This window comes from Thamnophis sirtalis, unplaced genomic scaffold, assembly GCF_051295495.1.
Source record: "Thamnophis sirtalis isolate CommonGarterSnake01/CBP01778 unplaced genomic scaffold, rThaSir2_p1.2 scaffold_6, whole genome shotgun sequence".
Lineage (NCBI taxonomy): Eukaryota > Metazoa > Chordata > Lepidosauria > Squamata > Natricidae > Thamnophis > Thamnophis sirtalis.
The window spans coordinates 124,169,288-124,189,287 of NW_028261386.1; the positions used below are offsets into that span (position 1 = coordinate 124,169,288).

At 40.3% G+C, this 20,000-nt stretch overlaps 1 long non-coding RNA gene across 1 annotated transcript in view; it reads right to left on the reverse strand.

The window, feature by feature from the left end:
• Positions 1-11,070, reverse strand: part of LOC148045205 (uncharacterized) — a 21,519-nt gene extending 10,449 nt beyond the window's left edge. The window contains exons 1-2 of the long non-coding RNA XR_015697100.1: positions 11,018-11,070; positions 2,311-2,364 (exon numbers count right to left, since the gene is read on the reverse strand). This is a non-coding gene — a long non-coding RNA (uncharacterized LOC148045205). The remainder of the gene's footprint in view (positions 1-2,310; positions 2,365-11,017) is intronic.
• Positions 11,071-20,000: the final 8,930 nt, after the last annotated feature.

A 20,000-nucleotide genomic window follows, 5' to 3' on the forward strand; every position in this document is an offset into this window, starting at 1 on the left:
TGTTAAGAGCTGGAAATTAAGTACTCCTCTCCCCCTCCCATGATGAAATGTTATAAAACAACTTAGCATTTGTCAGAACCAGAGTCCAGGGCTCTGAATTTCAAAGGGAACAGAATAAGAGTAAACGATGCTCTCGCTTTACTACGAAACACGTCCAACAAACTTCAACATCAGGTAGCTTTCTGATGCTGTGAAATTGATGTTTGTTCTGCTAGCTATTGTTCTACACCGTCACTTCTGAAACTGTGAATTTATTTAGTGCTTGATGAACCTTTCCCATCCTAGTTGGATAATTATGAGGAATAATAATTACGCTCGTAGCCCTAGGTACACCAATCTGTACGGATCTCAGTAAAATGTATTTTTTTTAACTTTCCTTGTACCAACTTACCACCCACCGCTAGCAGACTTATTCATTGAAGCCTGTGACTGCAGATGGATCTTCCCACTGTCAGGACCTAGAAAAGTCTGTTTTTGAAGTGGGAGATAAGCATAATGGCAGCTGGGGCAGAAAAACCTTATATGAGATATATTTGTTCATCTTATTTAAAGCTATACCAGGGGTGGGTTCCTGCCAGTTCTAACCTCTTCCATAGAAGAGGTTCCACAAATCTGCAGTGCCGTTTAGAACCGGTTCCAGCTCCCTCCCCCCGCCCGTCCGGACATCATCCAGATGAAGAGCGAGAGGAGGAATTCTGGGAGTTGAAGTCCATAAGTCTTAAAGCTGTCAAGTTTGAACACCGCTGAGGTTTTTTTTCTAAAGGGTTAGGGGTGCAAGGGTCTTGTAACTTGACAGCTTTAAGACTTGCACACTTCAATGCCAGAGTTCCTGAGCCAACATGACTGGAGGAGAAATTCTGGGAGTTGAAGTCCACAAGTCTTAAAGCTGTCAAGTTTGAACACCCCTGGGCTTTTTCCCCCTAAAGGGTTAAGGGTGCAAGGGTCTTGTAACTTGACAGCTTTAAGACTTGTGTGCTTCAAATGCCAGAGTTTCTGAGCCAACATTTTGGTTGCTAAGCAAGAGCATTGTTAAGTGAGTTTCACCACATTTTACAAGTTGGCCATGCCCACTCAGTCACATGACTACCAAGCCACTCCCACTCGGTTACATGGCTGGCTTCCCACTCCAACAAAGCACGCCACACCTACAGAAGAGGTTCTAAAATTTTTTGAAACCCACCACTGATCTATACCCAGTGGTGGGATTCACTTACCTTCCCTACTGGTTCGTAGGAATTGCGTATGTTTAGTTAAATGAAAAGAAGGACTAGGAGTGACATGATAGTAGTATTCCAATATTTGAGAGGTTGCCACAAAGAAGAGGGGCCCAACCTATTCTCCAAATCATCTGAATGTAGGACAAGAAGTAATGGAGGGAAACTAATCAAGGAGAGAAGCAACCTAAAACTAAGGAGAAATTTCCTGACAGGTAGAACAATTGATCAGTGGAATGACTTGCACTGAGAAGTTGTGGGTGCTCCAGCATTGGAGGTTTTTAAGAAGAGAATGGACAGCCTTAGTCTGAAATAGTATTGGGTTTCCTGTTTGAGCAGGAAGTTGGACCAGAGCAGGGCCCCCAACCCCAGGCCACAAAATGGCACCGTCCCGTGGCCTGCCAGGAACCAGGCTGTGCAAGCAAGTGACGACCCATCCATACACATGCAGGATCCAGTCTGCAAAAAACCTGCCCTCTATAGAACCAATCCATAGCATCCAAAAGGTGTGTGTGGGGGGGGGGCTGAATTAGAAGACCTCCAAAGCCCCTTCCAATTCAGTTATTCTGTTTTAAGAAGAAATGAGTAGGTTCAGTTAATTTCCTGGAGATGAGACATTCATAATCCAACATTGATTCATATGATAAGTTCATATGTTGTAAGAAATCTGTTTTGGACAGGAGCATCATTTGCTTGACCATGTTTGAGATCTGGAATGCAAGTACTGTACCTGTTTATTACTACGTAGGAGATGCACCCTACCATGAACTATTTTTTTCCTAAGAGCAACAATAAGAATGATATTCAGAACACTCCTCTATCACAATTTCATTTTATTAACATATAATATGCCCCAATCTGATAAGGATTCTTCATTCTGAAGGTTTGTCATTTTCAATATAACTATGTCAAACACAACAGTTACATTCTTATCCATTTTTTTTTCTTATCACACTTATATCCCACCCCTCTCTTATATGCCTTATCTTTCTTTCTCTGTACAGAAAGCAAAATAATTGTTCACACAACCTCCTTAGGGTATCTGGTATAGATTGTGGACTAAACTGAGTTTGATGCTATCCTTATGGATACTCACAGGTGGCCCCGGTGGTCCTGCTTTCCCAGGGAGTCCTGGTTTGCCTCGTCGCCCCTGAATAAACAAATATAAGATCAAGAATTATTGGGGCAAAGAATTATTTATTTGTTTAAGGAATACGTTTTTGAAAAATATCAAGCCTTTAAGGCAGAACTATCCTCTCCATCAAGGAAATTTCCCAGGACAACCCTTCTAAGAGCATTACTTGAAATGTATGGTCCCTGCATCATACACCACACTTCTTCTGTAGGAGCAGATTTGAACAAACTGGCTTAGTGCTTTGCACAAATTATCCTGGGCAGAATGTTTCACTTTAAATGAAAATCTTCATTTAAAAAAAAATGATGATGTTAAAAACATCATTAAAAAAAACTGTTCCAAATAAAGTTGAGCTTTCACAATAAGTTCAATTTTACTCGCTCAGAATTGCAATCTGCATACCAGAATTAAGGCAGACGTGTTCTTTCTACCAGGACTCATTTATTCAGAGAATATTAATCTGAATAGGTGCTGACTTTTTCATGTGATTATATTCATTTTACAATCTTCTCTTAGCTATTTTCATCCACATGGCCCATATAGAAAACAACGTTGAATAGGATCTGAATTTATTCGATGACATGAATAAAATGGCACCGAAGATTGAGTCAGCTAATAGAAAACGGCAGTCAAAGAATTGATTAAAGTCAATATTGAATTCTGGGGAGAAAAATCAGAAAGATTTACTTTTAATCCTTTCAGTGGTCATTCCTAGCACAGACCTATTTATAGTTTTTCCAGTCTATATGTGTGCTGTATATTTGAAAACGGATGCAGCAGTAATTGTGACAATTGAAAAATCTTCCTGAACCAAAGCTGGAAGCCCCAAAGAATTGGCTGTAAAGCAGAAATGATAAATGTCATGAACAATAAAGTAGCGTGGATCATTTTAAGATTTTTTTTCCAAAACAAAAAAGGTTTGCTTCATAAAAAGAAATAATTAGCACTTGTTTTGCAAGTTATGGACATAGATAAAAGCATTTTCATGTGATATCTATCAAAATACAAGAAACTCAGATGAATTACCATAAAGGAACAGGCAGAATTGGCAGTGGAAAAATTACAGTACACTTACTATCCTAAATCTTAAAAATAGGCTGTGCATTGCAGATTTACAGATATCCTGCCTCTATTTTCTAGGCTGATTGTCAATTCTGCTGCATCTGAACTGAATTATGCACTGCTTACTTATTGATCTCCATTATTCAAATCATCTGTCACTGGCAGAGATTCCCTGTCAACTAATCTGGACTTCATAAATTGAGCCGTTTTATGGGTCCAAGATCAGGAAACAGTGGATGACAATGTTTCAGAAGCCATGTGTCTCCTAACATTTTTCATATGTTTTACATACAGCATCCATATTTAGTTCAATGTGCTTTTTGTTAACCTAACTTTAGCTATAGCTTTTGATGATTTTGGTTTGATGGCTTCCACGCGCGCTTTTGTATTTTAGAAGTAAAAATATGTGAGATATGTAAACATTTTTCATCCAGATGTTCATTGCATCCCGTAACTCTAAACACACAACTTCTTATAAAATAGGGTTGTCAATATTAATGTAGTCCTTTGGGGTATTCAAAGTGCACAGAATGTCACAACACATATTTGTAAAAAGTGACTGGCTGCAAAGTATTCACTGTGGTTTTTTTTTTAAAAAAACATTGCTTTAATATTTCTCTATAATGTAATAAGCTTCATGTGTCACAGTGTACATGCAATATTAAGTTCAGGTGAGCATTTCAGAGAAAAATGCTTCGCTACATCACTAAAGTGAAGGGATATGCTCTTGTAGGCAGCAGAGTTCAATAGATACCAAGAAAGGTAACCTTTATTACTATCACCATTAAAGGGAATAGGAAAGATCTTGCAGGCAATGGAATCTATTGGTGTGCATGATTCGGGTTTTCCCAGCCATGTGCCAACATGGTTCTCTTAATAAATTGGAACTTTGAGGAATCCTTTTCCTCGGACTCTGATTTACTTTCAGATGCTATTTGGAACCCTGACAAATGCCTTCCCTGTATAACATGCATATCAAATCAGTAAGAAAACATACCCTAGCATTATGTCCAGATCACCTCTATGAGTAGAATGCTTAGTCTTCCATTCTTATAAGATTCTGTGCTATAGGAAAAATCGATCCATTGAGCTCTATTAATAAGAAATGTGAAGGTATTTCTTGTTTGGGAGCAACAGGAGGTGCTAGCAGTCCAATATATTCTTGTGAAGTAATTGCATTTCTTTCTACTTACAGATTATTTGTAACAAAGAAAACAGTGAGGAAAAATAAGGGAGGGTTGTAAGCCGAAAGTTACTCCTGCGATAGTCAGTAAATAAAGCAGGATGATTGAATAATGATAGTTATACCTAGAAATTCCCCAGGTGAAAAAGGTATGGATGGGAAGACAAAGGCACCAGAGAAGGGCTGTCAAACTCCCCGCCCACAGGCTGGCCACGTCCATACCCAGTTTAGGGAAAGGGAAAAAATGTCCCGATATGTCATGTGATGCCACGATGACAACATGAGATTGACAGCCCTGCACTAGAGCATCACAAACCTCATGCTAACGCTCCTGTTTTTTCCGCTTGAGGTGAAAGGATTTTTTCCCCTATTTCCCTTTACTACTTTAACTTTTTTGGCTTAAATTAAATCTCTTTTTACTTTAATAAATTTCTTCTTCCACTTGTTGCAATATTATATTTGAGATACTTAAGGAAAGAGGTTTTAAAAGAATCGAATCTGCCACTTGGAAGCCCAAGTCTGAAGTTTTTTTTTTCTTTGCTGTTGTAACAATGTTTTCTTTGTTCACTCTTATCTGACTATACTGACTGTGCAACAAAAGGGTTTGGAACGTCTCTTTAAAACCTGACAAAGACTCAAGGTCACTAATAGTGGTGTGTGGAAAATATTTTGACAAAAATTGGAAAAGGAAAGAAAAACTTTAGAGCCCTTCTTCTTTAAAAACCATAAAAGAACATTTGTCTAAAATAAAAATAGATATATTCTTCAAACTCTGTGACAGGCTAGAGTGGCAGATAGTACCAAATTTTTCTTTTTGCTCTTTCTCTATATTTTTCCTTATTCTAAAAAAATGGAGCAATACTCAGATGAAGAAAACTTGTTAAAAACCTCATGCTAGATGAATAGTTATTCTTTGCTGTTATGCTACGTTGAGGATTTGAAAAATGGGCTGAAACTCTAGTTAATTGGGATAATGAATCATAGGGTCCACAGTAGTTGGGTGGCAAATGATAAAATAAAAATGATATTGTTGTTCAGTCACTAAGTTGTGTCTGACTCTTTGAGATCCCACGGAGTGTAGCACACTAGGCCCTCCTTGCCTCCATTGTCTTCCAGAGTTTGCCCAAATTCATGTTCATTATGTCAATTACACTATCTAGCTGTCTCATCCTCTGCTGTCCCCTTCCCTTTTTGCCTTCAATCTGTCCCAGCATCAGGGTCTTTTTCAATGAGTCCTCTCTTCTCATTAGGTGGCCAAAATGTTTGACCTTCAGCTTCATTATCTGTCCTTTCAAAGAACAGACAGGTTTGATTTCCTTTCAGATAGACTGATTTGATTTCCTTGCACTCCAAGGGACTTTGAAGAGCCTTCTCCAACACCACAATTCGAAAGCAAAAAGTTTTAACATTTTTCTCAATATTGGCCATAACATTCAATGTTTGCATCGAGATGGTATGTGTGTGCCTTCCTGAATTTAATTTCTTTTCCATTTATTTCTGCTGTTTTTCCAATAGTAAAATGTTTACATATCGGCAATCTGAAGCTCCACATGATTTCAGTATGTGCAGTTTCTATATTGAAGGAGAAAATAATCTGTTCTGATTTCTTAGGGTTCCTGTCCCTCTAGAAATGTGTACTGGATGGTTTTTAACCTATAAAAGACAAGCGAAAGCGTCTCTTTAAAACTGTTAAGTTTGTGAGATGTGTCTACTCTGGCTCTTTGAGGAGGAGGAGGAGGAGGAGGAGGAGGAGAAGGAGAAAATGCTAAAGGAAGTCAAAACTGGAATTGAGAATGCTCTTGGAGAGCTGTGCTTTATTCACAGAGCCTTGGGATTATGAAGGCAGAGCTGCTTTTGTTCGTGTTTTCTTTCCTCATGAAGCCAGCCAGCTCTAATGCTCCAGGTCTACTATCCAGGAACATGGGAAAGGGGGCATTTTAAGCTGCTGCTGCTGAGCAGCCGCCTTTAGCATTTTTCTTCATCTTTGTAAAGGGCCAGGCTGGGGGGGGGGAGCTTGTGGGAGGTAGAAAATGATAAAGATCAGCAGGTGTGGTAGAGTGCAGGGCAGCAAGGGCAACTGGGACGGAGGTTGCCAGGCATTCAGTACTTTATGGGGTGGTGTGTGTGTGCTTTGTGCTGTGGTGGGCTCTTGGATCTCCCAGGAATTTGAAACTTCCTGTGGGGCAGCTTTGTATTCTGCTGTGGAGGCTTCCCAGGTATTCAGCCCTTTGTGTGAGAAGGTGCTGCTGCTTTGTGGTGTGGTATTAGAACTTCCACTGCATTTAAGGGCATAGATGTGTGTGTATGTGTGTGTGGGGGGTACATAAGCAGATGGGAGCCAGTCATAAGTGCAGGTGGAGCTGCCAAGCTCCCAAACTTTGAGAACATGACTGCACCATAACTTCAGTCACAATTGGAAAGTCCCTTTGTACAGTACCAACTTATAGCAATAGCAGTTAGACTTATATACCGGTTCGTAGGGCTTTCAGCCCTCTCTAAGCGGTTTACAGAGTCAGCATATTGCCCCCACAGTCTGGGTCCTCATTTCACCCACCTCGGAAGGATGGAAGGCTGAGTCAACCTTGATCCGGTGAGATTAGAACCGCTGAACTGCAGATAACAGTCAGCTGAAGTGGCCTGCAGTACTGCACCCTAACCACTGCGCCACCTCGGCTCTTATAACTTAACTTAATTTTTAATGTTCGCTAAACATATCTTCCCAGATATGACTGGCTTATCATAGGTATTGTTGCATCGCAAATATATATTCCAAGCAGTCTAATAAACATTGTGATGGTGGTCATGTGGTAGTTCTTTCTGTTAAGCCAAAGCAACCATTGGATTCAATTAATAATAGATTTTTGGAGGGGTTTGGGGACAGAAGGACTTTTTTTTTTACAAGGAGAGTCCTCTTCATTAACAAGGATCTATTAAGCTCCTCATTTTTTCAGCAGTACATGTACTAACAGTTGTAAAAATTTTTTAATCATCTCTGCTTGATTTCGTCCAGGGTATTGCAAGCTTCATTTCAGCTGTGTCTAAAGGAATCTGAACAGAGGTTAATGCGATTTGAAAGTCCACTGCAATGAAAGTTTCGCATACTTGGAGTTCAGATAAAAGAAATGCTCTTTCATGTGGTTTCCACTAAAACTGCAATTGTTCCATTACTTCTCTAAATCGGTTTCCATGTTCATTTTACTTACAGTAATTTTAAATGGGGAGAGAGGGGGCATTCATGGAAATGGCTAAGCAAAATGAAGAATGCTTCAAATAACATCCTGGGTCGACCTTGAAATCCCTGAAAACTAATTAGGCTTGAAACTACTAACATGTGTATTAAATAATGCATATGCAACAATAGAAAGGAGGATATAAGCTATTTCAAAATATCTTGGCAAAATGTATTACTACTCCATGTTGCCTCACTTCTGTGCACCAGCTTGCTAATGTTCACCTACACAAGACCTTCTGAAAAGGCAAAAAATTATGTAGAATTAAATTGTAGCTTCTTGGTATATTGCACATTCTTAGGCAAGGACTGTTACTCTGGCTGGGGATGTAAGAACACTGTGGTTATAAAACTGATTTAATTATATATGACCAAGGATAAGACATCTACTTCATACCAAGGTCTAGCATAAGACTGTGGGGAAATTGGAGAGCCATTTACTCTTAAGTATGCTAATTTATTTTACTTAAAAATACTCATGTTGCATCTTTACTGTCATATGTCATAAAAATTTTTTTTATTATGACTAGGGGCCTCCAAAGTCTGGATCATTCTACCTTTTCAAATGTAATATTTAAACATATGCCCACTCTTCAAGTAAAAAGCAAATACTAAAACTGTAAACAGCAAAACAATGTTATTTCTTTTTCCCTTCAGGAGTTTTAATTAGAAGTTGCAGTGTTATTTGAACAAAATCTAATCTCCTTAGAATCTGGTGCAGAATGAAAGATGATTACTTTCTTTAACACTATTTTTTTCTCTTCCAAAGTGATAATAATAGTGAAGCTGACTTTGGTAAGTTCAATTCCCAGGGAAACATTGCTGCTAATATTTATATATGTAAGGTAGTAAGAATTGCAAGCTGAATACTTTTTCTAATCAAAGACTAGGCATTTAAATGCATCCTAAGGAAAGGTTTCTTATTTTAAGGTTCTTGCTAAACTTTAAGATGAAGAACATTTCAGAAAACAATGTTTGTTTGATTATTTTTCCTGTTGACACTGCATTAACCTTTAAATTTGCTTTTATTTCAAAATAAATCTTCCCCTTAGCTAGAAACACCAAATTATGTAAACTTTAAACAATGCTTCAGGTGTTTCACATGACAATTACAATATACTTAATAGGTCCAATTCAAACATATTTTTCATGTTACCAGTTTCACATATATCAGTTACCAGCAATTATTGCATACTTTTGCAATAATTTCCTTGGACACTTTAGCATTACATAGTTTGAACAGCTATTTGTTGTTTTATGTTTTTTAAAAGAATGCTGCAAGAAGTCAGTGGGTTGTGCATGCTTTGAAAGTTACCTGGAAGAAATGTTTTGGGCCCCATGTAAATCTGAGAAAAAAGGTACTATTGCTTTAAAAGTTGTATTAATGTTGATAAGTGACATCATCCCTTTTTCAAGCTTGCCCAGAAGCCTCAACCATGTTGAACCACTTTAAAGAAGAGAGGGTCAACCTATTCTCCAAAGTACCTGAAGGCGGGACAAGAAGCAATGGTTGGAAACTAATCAAGGAGGGAAGCAACCCAGAACTAAGGAGAAATTTCCTGACAGTTAGAACAATTAATCAGTGGAACCAGAGGTGGTATTCAGCAGGTTCTGATCAGTTCTGGAGAACCGGTAGTGGAAATTTTGAGTAGTTCGGAGAACCGGTAAATACCACCTCTGACTGGCCCCGCCTCCATCAATTCTCTGCCTCTCGAGTCCCAGCTGATCGGGAGGAAATGGGGATTTTGCAGTAACCTTCCCCTGGAATAGGGAGGGAGTGGGGATTTTACAGTAACCTCCCCCTGGAATAGGGAGGGAATGGGGATTTTGCAGTAACCTTCCCCTGGAATAGGGAGAGAATGGGGATTTTACAGTAACCTCCCCCTGGAATATGGAGGGAATGGGGATTTTACACTAACCTTCCCCTGGAATATGGAGGGAATGGGGATTTTACAGTAACCTCCTCCTGGAATAGGGAGGGAATGGGGATTTTACAGTAACCTTCCCCTGGAATAGGGAGAGAATGGGGATTTTACAGTAACCTTCCCCTGGAATAGGGAGAGAATGGAGATTTTACACTAACCTTCCCCTGGAATATGGAGGGAATGGGGATTTTACAGTAACCTCCTCCTGGAATAGGGAGGGAATGGGGATTTTACAGTAACCTCCTCCTGGAATAGGGTGGGGATGGAGATTTTACAGTAACCTTCCCCTGGAAGAGGGAGGGAATGGGGATTTTACAGTAACCTCCCCCTGGAATAGGGAGGGAATGGGGATTTTACAGTAACCTCCCCCTGGAATAGGGAGGGAATGGAGATTTTACAATAACCTCCCCCTGGAATAGGGAGGGAATGGGGATTTTACAGTAACCTCCCCCTGGAATAGGGAGGGAATGGGGATTTTACAGTAACCTTCTCCTGGAATATGGAGGGAATGGAGATTTTACAGTAACCTTCCCCTGGAATAGGGAGGGAATGGAGATTTTACAGTAACCTTCCCCTGGAATAAGGAGGGAATGGAGATTTTGCAGTAACCTTCCCCTGGAATAGGGAGGGAATGGGGATTTTACAGTAACCTTCCCCTGGAATAGGGAGGGAATGGGGATTTTACAGTAACCTTCCCCTGGAATAGGGAGGGAATGGAGATTTTACAGTAACCCCCCTGGAATAGGGGGGGGAATGGAGATTTTACAGTAACCCCCCTGGAATAGGGGGGGGGATGGGGATTTTACAGTAACCTTCCCCTGGAATAGGGAGGGAATGGGGATTTTACAGTAACCTTCCCCTGGAATAGGGAGGGAATGGAGATTTTACACTAATCTTCCCCTGGAATATGGAGGGAATGGGGATTTTACACTAATCTTCCCCTGCCATGCCCACCAAGCCATGCCCACAGAACCGGAAGTAAAAAAAAATTGAATCCCACCACTGAGCGGAACGGCTTGCCTTACAGTTGTGGATGCTCCGTCACTGGAAGTTCTTTAAGAGACTGGACCACCATTTGTCTGAAATGTTATAGGGTCTCTTACTTGAGCATGGGCTTGAACTAGAAGGTCCCTTCCAACTTCATTGTGTTATTCTGCAGAGTGCTGTTGTATGCATTTATGTTTGAGGTCCAAAGGTTTTTCTAATAAACCAGTTTTGAAGCACAGCATGATAAATTAGTATCTGCCAGTTGCTGCCATATTGACTTACCCGCTGGCCTTCTTTTCCAGGTGGGCCTTGAGGACCTTCTATTCCTGGCATACTCTGTAAATATAGACAGTTTTCAAAGGTTACTTCCCTCATTAATGTAGCTTAGAGCGGCTGCTCATATTCTTTAAAGAGTAAGCAAACTTTCATAATTAAAGTTTAATTTCAAGCAGTATTCATATAGGTTCCTATGGTTGTGGCTAGCAGATGCTAAAGAGCATAGAAAGGTGTTCTGACCCCCCCTTGTTCCACACCAAGGCACACTCCGAACCAGAGATAAATTACAGCATTTAAATAAACACAGATAAGGCTTGGCAGCAATCCAGCCTGCCAAGCTCACACAAAGTGCTCCGACAGTCGATTCTGTGTTGACTTCTGCAAAGAGGGCATGTGCACAAGTAGCCTTTTTTATAGTCTGGAGAGGAGCCTAATGACCATCAGCTGAGTGCAATTACCTCCTGAGCCGAGGTGGCGCAGTGGTTAAATGCAGTACTGCAGGCTATTTCAGCTGACTGCAGTTCTGCAGTTCTGCAGTTCGGCTGTTCAAATCTCACCGGCTCAGGGTTGACTCAGCCTTCCATCCTTCCGAGGTGGGTAAAATGAGGACCCGGATTGTTGTTGGGGGCAATATGCTGACTCTGTAAACCGCTTAGAGAGGGCTGAAAGCCCTATGAAGCGGTATATAAGTCTAACTGCTATTGCTATTGCTGTAATTGCGTAATTGTTCCTGACGTCTAGTAGCTCTTCGATGGCGTGCATCCAGGAACAACTCACTACTGGCCTCTGGCTCACTCTCCCTTGTCTCCTCCCCACTGGTCCAAGGCTCAGGTGCCTTCTGGTGGCCAACCAGCCTCTCTGCGCCCTGCTCGGAGTCGGAACCCTGTCCAGGGTCCTCCACATCCTCCAGAGCTGACTCAGAGGGCCCCTCGCTGTTGGAGTCTGGTGGCAGCTCCAACGGCTCCTGCTGGGCCACAACAGAAAGGTCACACTTTAATTTGAAATGTGGCTTCAACAGATTTGAGCAGTTCTTGCTTGATATATTTTTTTTAAAATAAATTCTACAGGCTAAGTAAACTTGATGAAAGAATGTGTGTCTGCTTTATGAATAAATGGTGGCCTCAACATCGGACGGTTATTTTGTATATTAATTTTTGCACGTGGATATTTCTATATGCTCTCCACTATGCTGAATGATGAGAGGGCAGTCTCGACAAGCCTGATGCTTCAACATGATTGCAACTTTCATCATCTTCAGTCAGCAAGACCACTGATCCAGAAACTAGGATGCTTACTGAGATATACAAAAGCAGAGCACACATAACAATGATGAGGAAATTGTCCGGAAAGCAGGTTACCTTTGTACTTGAGAAAGCATTTGAAAAGATTTCAGACTTTGCTAAAAGACATTTCAATCCTAAAAAGGAAATTGCAGTCACAGAAAAAGGAGGAATAGGGAGGTGTTGTGGCCCGGCAGGAGCCGTTGGCCACCAGGTAGCAGCAGAGCATTGGATCAGAGGGAGTGTTCAGGGAAACACTTGGGAGTTGTTGCAGGATGCACCCCGTTGAAGGGTTTCTCGATGGAAGGAACAACTGAGTACTTACATGAGATGATTGCGAGCAGCTGTTGCTCATTGGGATCTTCCCCTGAGTATAAAGAGACTGCTGGTTGCAGAAGTCAACGTTCCATTCCCGTTCTAGTGATTGTTCTTGTTCGCATTCACAAACCGAGAGAAGCCAACTTGGATAAGTGGGTTGAGATAAGAGAAGCCAGGTTTGCATTGTGGTATGAGTTATAGGACTTTCTGCCGGAGCTATTATCTTTGTTTATTTGGGCTTGCAGCCAACAAGAGCTTGGACTGATTAAAAGAAACCTTTTTAGTTACATGGCTTTTGGCTTTCGTTCCTGGATGGAGAAGGGGGGTCAGAACAGGGAGGAATGCTGTGGCAAACCAAAGCCAAAACCAAATTCAGATTTATTTATTGCAACCCCGGGGCGGTATACAAACAAGATATTGAATAAAATAAATATTGAATAAAATAGATATTGAATAAAATAAAATATTCACACACACACACACACACACACACACACATGTCAAGAGACATATGTGTGTAAAAGGAAACCAGTAAGTATAATAATGGAATCTAAAAATAATGAATATAACTACTAAACTTTTAAGAAATTCCAATCCTAAGTAATGGTACAGCGTATCATAGAAATGGTAGCCCAAAACCGAATAATTTAAGAGGTTATTTTCGAGTCATTGTCTCAGAGTAGTAGCATTAAATAGAAATCACACTCCCCATTTAAAAATTTCTTCAAGACAGGATATATATAAACAGAAGAATGGGGATCTACATGGCTTAGGACCAGCGTACCTGCGAGACCGCCTACTGCCACACACCTCCCAACGGCCGATAAGAACCCACAGGGTGGGCCTCCTTTGGATACCATCAGCCGGTCAGTGTCAGCTGGCGGGCCCCCGGAGGAGAGCCTTCTCTGTGGCTGTTCCGACCTTGTGGAATCAGCTACCCCCAGAGATCCGGGCCTTGCCCACTCTCATGGCCTTCAGGAAAGCTGTTAAAACCTGGCTGTTCTGGCAGGCCTGGCGCTGTTGACCTTATTGTTAAGGTCCAGCCCCGATTAGAACGAGTGCGTGTTGTGAATTTTAAACTATTCTTTTTATTTTTCTTTAATTTTTTTCTTCCTTCTTTGTAAGCCGCCCAGAGTCCTTCGGGATTGAGCGGCCTATAAATTCAATTTAAAAAAAATCTGTAAGGTAGGGTGAATTCCTTCCAAATTTCTGGGATAAAATAAAGCTTAGGACAAGTGCATATAATAGGAAATGCAGAAGAGATATTACATCAAAAACTGTAATTATAGGAAAAACTTGAAATCAAGACTTCTATAGACAAGCATACAAGAGCTATAGAAACCCATACTCTCAATTAGTAGAGCAAAAGGATCATTGTGCGCCTATCTACATGTGTAGAAATAAATGGGTGTGTGTAACTTAGACATGAATTTTGTGAAGTGGTTCACCTATAGTTTGGCTTCAGTCATTTTCCGTTTTTACCCCACAACGTTTCTAAGAGAATATGATCTTTGGGATGAAGAGGTACCTTGGTCTCATAGCGCTACATGTTGTCCTGGGTAATCTCAAACCAGTAATTTTAGAAATCTCTACCTGATTTTAATGGAATTCTATTACTTTGGATGACATGGCTTTGGGTTCATGTCTTTATTTGACTTTGTTTTCAAACTTTAGATCAAGAGACAAGATGCATGACCCAATTTTTCCTCTCTTAAATCAGCTTAGTAAAACTACGTGACTTATATTTATGAAGCCAACAAAAACTTGACAAGGGAATCTTTTTATTCAAAACTACAGAGCTGTTTTCTGTCTTATTTATAGATCCATAATCAAAGCATTTTTTTAAAAAAATATTTCTCTTCAGCCAAGTAAGTTTTGCATATTTTAAAGTAAAAAAAATCGATGTCAACTTCAGATGATTTATCACTTATATTAAACAAGGCCAGTTCCTTTATCCCTGGAACAACAGTTCTCTTTTATCCAAAATAGGTGTGTGAATTAGTCCCTGAAAAAGCAGGTTCTGGTAGAGATATTAGAATGGAGCATTTAAATAAAATGTATAGGTTGTACATGATAACTTTCTTACATTAGCATATCTTCAATTCTCCCCAGCTTGACTAACTTGATCTCTTAATTTCCGCTTGACTTGATTTCAAACTGTACTCAGTAATGAAAGTGACAGAAAATTGAAATGAGCTTAAAAGATGCTACAAAAATTAAACTGCCAGATGATCTGTCTTAGCTACATAGTGCAGATTCAATTAATATTGTAAATATTTTAATAAAGATTAATTACTTCATAGAGTTCCTTCTCTCGATTTTATATTTTCCCTACCTGGCTTACATGCTTAAGAACATTCTTCATTCTTAGTTCATTAACCATAAGCTAGCTACATTATGAAGACAGGTAATATGAAATCACAGAATTTAAACTTTCCCCTGAGGTCACACACTTCCTACCTTCCTATTTCAGATTTGTCTAAGGGGGTTCCACCACAAATGCGCTTACGACAAAAGCGTGTGTGACTAAAGTGCGGTGACAAAACCGCACTGTCAAAACCGCGCGACAACAGCGCACCGACAACAGCGCGCCAACAGAAGCGCTGTTGTCGGCGCGCTGTTGTCGGCGCGCTTTTGACATCGCGGTTTTAGCGCCGCGGTGTTGTCGGCGCGCTTTTGATGTTCGTGGTTATGTCGTGCCACGGTCTAAGGGGAAACTGATAGTCTGTCCTTTTTTTTTTTTACATCAGTAGAAGTTTAGCCTATTGCCCAAACTTTATGGCACAAAAACTGCAATTCACAATGCCACTTTTCTTTTCATATGCTGTTTTTCTAGCTATTGTCTACTTATTTGCTCACCCACCATCTCCTTCTCTCCTTTTCCACCATCTCTCCAGTGGTGGGTTCCTACTGGTTCGAACCAGTTCTCCCGAACTGGTAGTACTGCCTTCAAACAGAGAGTGAACTGGTTCTCTGTTCCTTTAAAAGTGGGCCCACCCGTTGGCCCCTGGGTTATACTTACCTTTATTTTAGCTTCTGAAACCCAGCTGTTCTGGGGCAGCAGATTGAATTGCACTTCTCAGCTGTTTTCCTTTTTTTCTGAGTAATTTTTGTTCAATTGCACACTTGCTCAGCGAACCAGTAGTAACTCTGGTAGGAACCCACAACTGCATCTCTCCCTCTGCCAAATTTCCAGATTTCCACATTCATCCCTGCTGAGTTCAGTATAACTGACCTCACTCACAAATTCCTACCCCATTTTCAGAGTCTCTGAATAGCTGCCCCTCATTTTTTTTCTCCCAACCATAACAATCCTTCACAATCTAGCCTCTAGTCTCCCAAAATATTACTGGGCATATTTTGCGAAAGACTGCCCAAAGAAATTTTTCTTTAAAGCCAAATTAGATCCTTAAGCAAAAGAATTGAGCGGCAAAACTAACTCATATTGGATTGCTTTGGAAAGCTTTTTTTTTCTTTGTAACTATACTTTGTGGATTGAAGTGCTCGCAACGTTTCTCATTTCTCCTCTTAAAGTGAACGGATTGATTTTTTTCTTCTGTTTTTTGTTGCTTTATTTTTTGACTTCTGGATTAAAACCTTCCTTTTTATTTTAACAATTCTTCCTATTACTTGTTATTACTGATATTAGGATTTTCTCCCTATCTCAGTGTTGTTTTCTGGTTTATCAATGCCAAATATTCTCAAACATCCTGATATTTTGTGTAAATATGTTAGATTGTTGAGGGCTCTAAAGATATTATGGCCAATTTCCACTTCTTAAACTATCTGGTCATGATAAAACGTTAAGCCACTCAGTCATTTCAAATTGTGAAATGGGTTGTAAATAAATGTAATAATTTAATAATAATAATAAATGCTAAAAATGACCAAGGACAACAAAACGTTAAGGCTGAAGCCCTGTCTGAATTTAAGACAAGTTTGAAGACTTTACTACTGAGTCTGACTCCTACTGTGACCAGCCATAAACAGAAGCAACAATTATTTTGAAAGGCAATCATTTGCTCCTTGTGAATTTTGGAAATCAGCTTCAAAGGAGTGAGGGAATGGAATATTTACCAGATTACAACACCTTTCTGAAGATATGAAAAACCCTAGTAACTTCCATCTGAGATAGCAGTGAATTTGCTATCTGTAATGACACATGGGAATGAACTTGAGAGACAGGAGAAATAGTCCAATAAATGATTGAGTGTTGAAGGAAGAAAAGTAGAGAAAGCATCTCTGACGGGACCCTCCCTAGTTTTCAGCGGAGCAAAAGTAGGGGAGTGAGAAGTACTTTCAAATTTGCCAGATTCTCTTAATGAAACCTTACAAATAAGATAGCAGTGGTACTGGAAGGAAGAGCCAATGTTGCGATGTCATAATGTGCGGTCTCAATACTCCGAGGCCACCATTGACACTTTTGCCATTGGACGGTCCATTGAGACCTAAACCGTCCCGCAGAGATGGTGATCAGGAAGACGAAGACTTGCTGGTCTCAGGGACATCGCAAAGTGTCTGATTGATCCAAGGGAAGCACTTCAAGCCAGCAGTAAACAGGCAGCCCCTAGGCTGATGAAGTCGGGGTGACTCCGGAAAGAAGGAAGTGAAAAGAGAAAGTGAGTCCATCTGGTGAAGTATTTTTTTCTATTTTGCGAAAGACTGCCCAAAGAAATTTTTCTTTAAAGCCAAATTAGATCCTTAAGCAAAAGAATTGAGTGGCAAAACTAACTCATATTGGATTGCTTTGGAAAGCTTTTTTTCTTTGTAACTATACTTTGTGGATTGAAGTGCTTGCAACGTTTTTCATTTCTCCTCTTTAAGTGAACAGATTGATTTTTTTTCTTTTGTTTTTTGTTGCTTTATTTTTTGACTTCCGGATTAAAACCTTCCTTTTTATTTTAACAATTCTTCCCATTACTTGTTATTAAATTTCATTAAAAGAAATCTAAAGAACTGTTTCCTATAAGCCAGAGATAAATATTAGAAAGTGAAAAGTAGCAACACTGCTACTCGGAAGTCAGAGGCTGGAGTTTTTGAAACAACGTATCTCTTCTCTTTCCTTCTTTGATTTCACTGACTTTGCAGCTGAAGGGTTTGCAACTTGTTTACAGAAACTGATAAAGAGCCAAGGGCATGAATTGTTTTCACAGGTGCCTTTGAGAACTATTTTGGCAGGGGAAAGAAAGGGGGAGGGGAAACAGAACCCTTCTCCTTTGAAGAGCATAAAAGAACTTGTGTTCAAGTCAACCTAAAATAAAAAAATAAAAGAGGCCTGGAAGGCTAGAGTGGCAGTGGCTATTAGTTTTTCTTTCTTTCTTCTTTTTTTGGAAACATGGATCAATATTCAGATGAGGAAACCTTAAAATTTCAAAATATCTTGGCTGGAATTCAAAATCTATTGGAAGGATATGGGAGAATTGAGAAGACGTTGGAAAGACTAGTCTTCCTCACAGCAAACGATGAAGGGGTTGGTGCCCCAAAAATTAAAGGGGAGAATGAAGATATAGAAGATAAAGACAAGATAATAGATAAATTTATTAATGGAGCAAATGTGGGTGAAAGTGGAAAGAAGGGAATATGGAAAAGGGAATTTGATGAATTGGAGCTCTACTCCAGATTACAAGATACAGAAGAAGAAGAAAAATGAAAAAGACTGTTTTGTTACTGGAAAGATACAGGTTGACAATGAAAGTTGATAATAAAAAATTAGTTGATTTTGGTGATTAATAAGTAGGAATCTAGTAACTCTTAGATTGTTGTAGGTTGTTATTAAATGTTTATTCATTAACAAATAATTAACTATAATAACAATAATGAAATGATAATGGATACAGCTTAATGATATATACATGTACTGGCAAACTAGTAAAAGAAATGTAGATATAAATTGCAAATTGCGACTTGGGAAAGGGGTTCTGATGAGAGGAGAAATGGACATAAATAGTACATGATTTTTAGCCAATTATAATAACAACAAGAAAATATCAATGGATATTGTTTAATAATATATGCATGCTATGGTATTGGCAAAAGTAACTTGGATATAAATTCTAAACAGTGAGTTGGGGGGGAGGGGGGAAAGGTTTAGAAACTTTATTAATTGACTTTTACTTAAAAGATGTCATAAAGGTGTAATGTTATTGGAGGATTTTTTGAAATAGCGAATGAATGCCATTATGTGGTTGTGTCTTTAAGTATGAAGGGTTTGAGACAAAAGCATGTTCAAATAATTGTAGTCAAATCAGAATTGTGGTACATTGATAGTAAGATATACAAAGATTTTTGATTTAAAGTGTATAATCTAATATGAACTATAAGTAATGACTGTGGACGAAATGCACGGAAGTTATCTGTAACTTTCCGTGCATTACAGATAACGGAAGTTATCTGTAATCCCCCCTACTATTCAACATCTACATGAAACTGCTGGGAGAGATCATCCGCAGGCACGGGATCAGATACCATCAATATGCGGACGATACCCAGTTGTATCTGTCCGCCCCGTGCCAACTCAATGAAGCGGCAGACGTGATGAACCGAGGCCTTGAGGCTGTTATGGACTGGATGAGGGTTAACAAGCTTGTGCTCAACCCAGAAAAGACCGAGTGGCTGTTGTGTTTCCCTCCCAAAGATTCCACCAATATTCCATCACTCAGGCTGGGGGGTCAAATTTTATACCCCTCAGAGAGGGTTCGCAACTTGGGAGTCCTCCTAGATCCACAGCTATCGTTTGACCACCACCTGACGGCTGTGGCTAGGGGGGCATTCGCCCAGGTTCGCCTGGTGCGCCAGTTGCGACCCTACCTGAATCGGGAGGCACTCACAACAGTCACTCGGGCCCTTGTGACCTCCAGGCTGGAATACTGCAATGTGCTCTACATGGGGCTGCCCTTGAAGAGCATCCGGCGACTTCAGCTAGTACAGAACGCGGCCGCGCGAGTGATTGTGGGTGCACCACGGTTCACCCACATAACACCTATCCTCCGCGAGCTGCGCTGGCTACCTGTCGATCTCCGGATGCGCTTCAAGGTGCTATTAGTCACCCATAAAGCCCTACATGGTAGTGGATCTGGATACTTGAGAGACCGCCTCCTGCCAATCACCTCCCTGCGACCAATTAGATCACACAGATTGGGCCTCCTCCGTATTCCATCGGCCAGCCAGTGTCGGCTGGCAACTACAAGGAGGAGGGCCTTCTCAGTAGTAGCCCCGACCCTTTGGAACGAACTCCCCGTGGAGATTCGTACCCTCACCACCGTCCAGGCCTTCCGCACAGCCCTCAAGAACTGGCTAGCCCGTCAGGCCTGGGGACAAGGATAGTTGCCCCTCCCGAATGATGAATGTATGTTGTTTATTGCTTTTATTATATGTGTCTATGTTACTGTTTG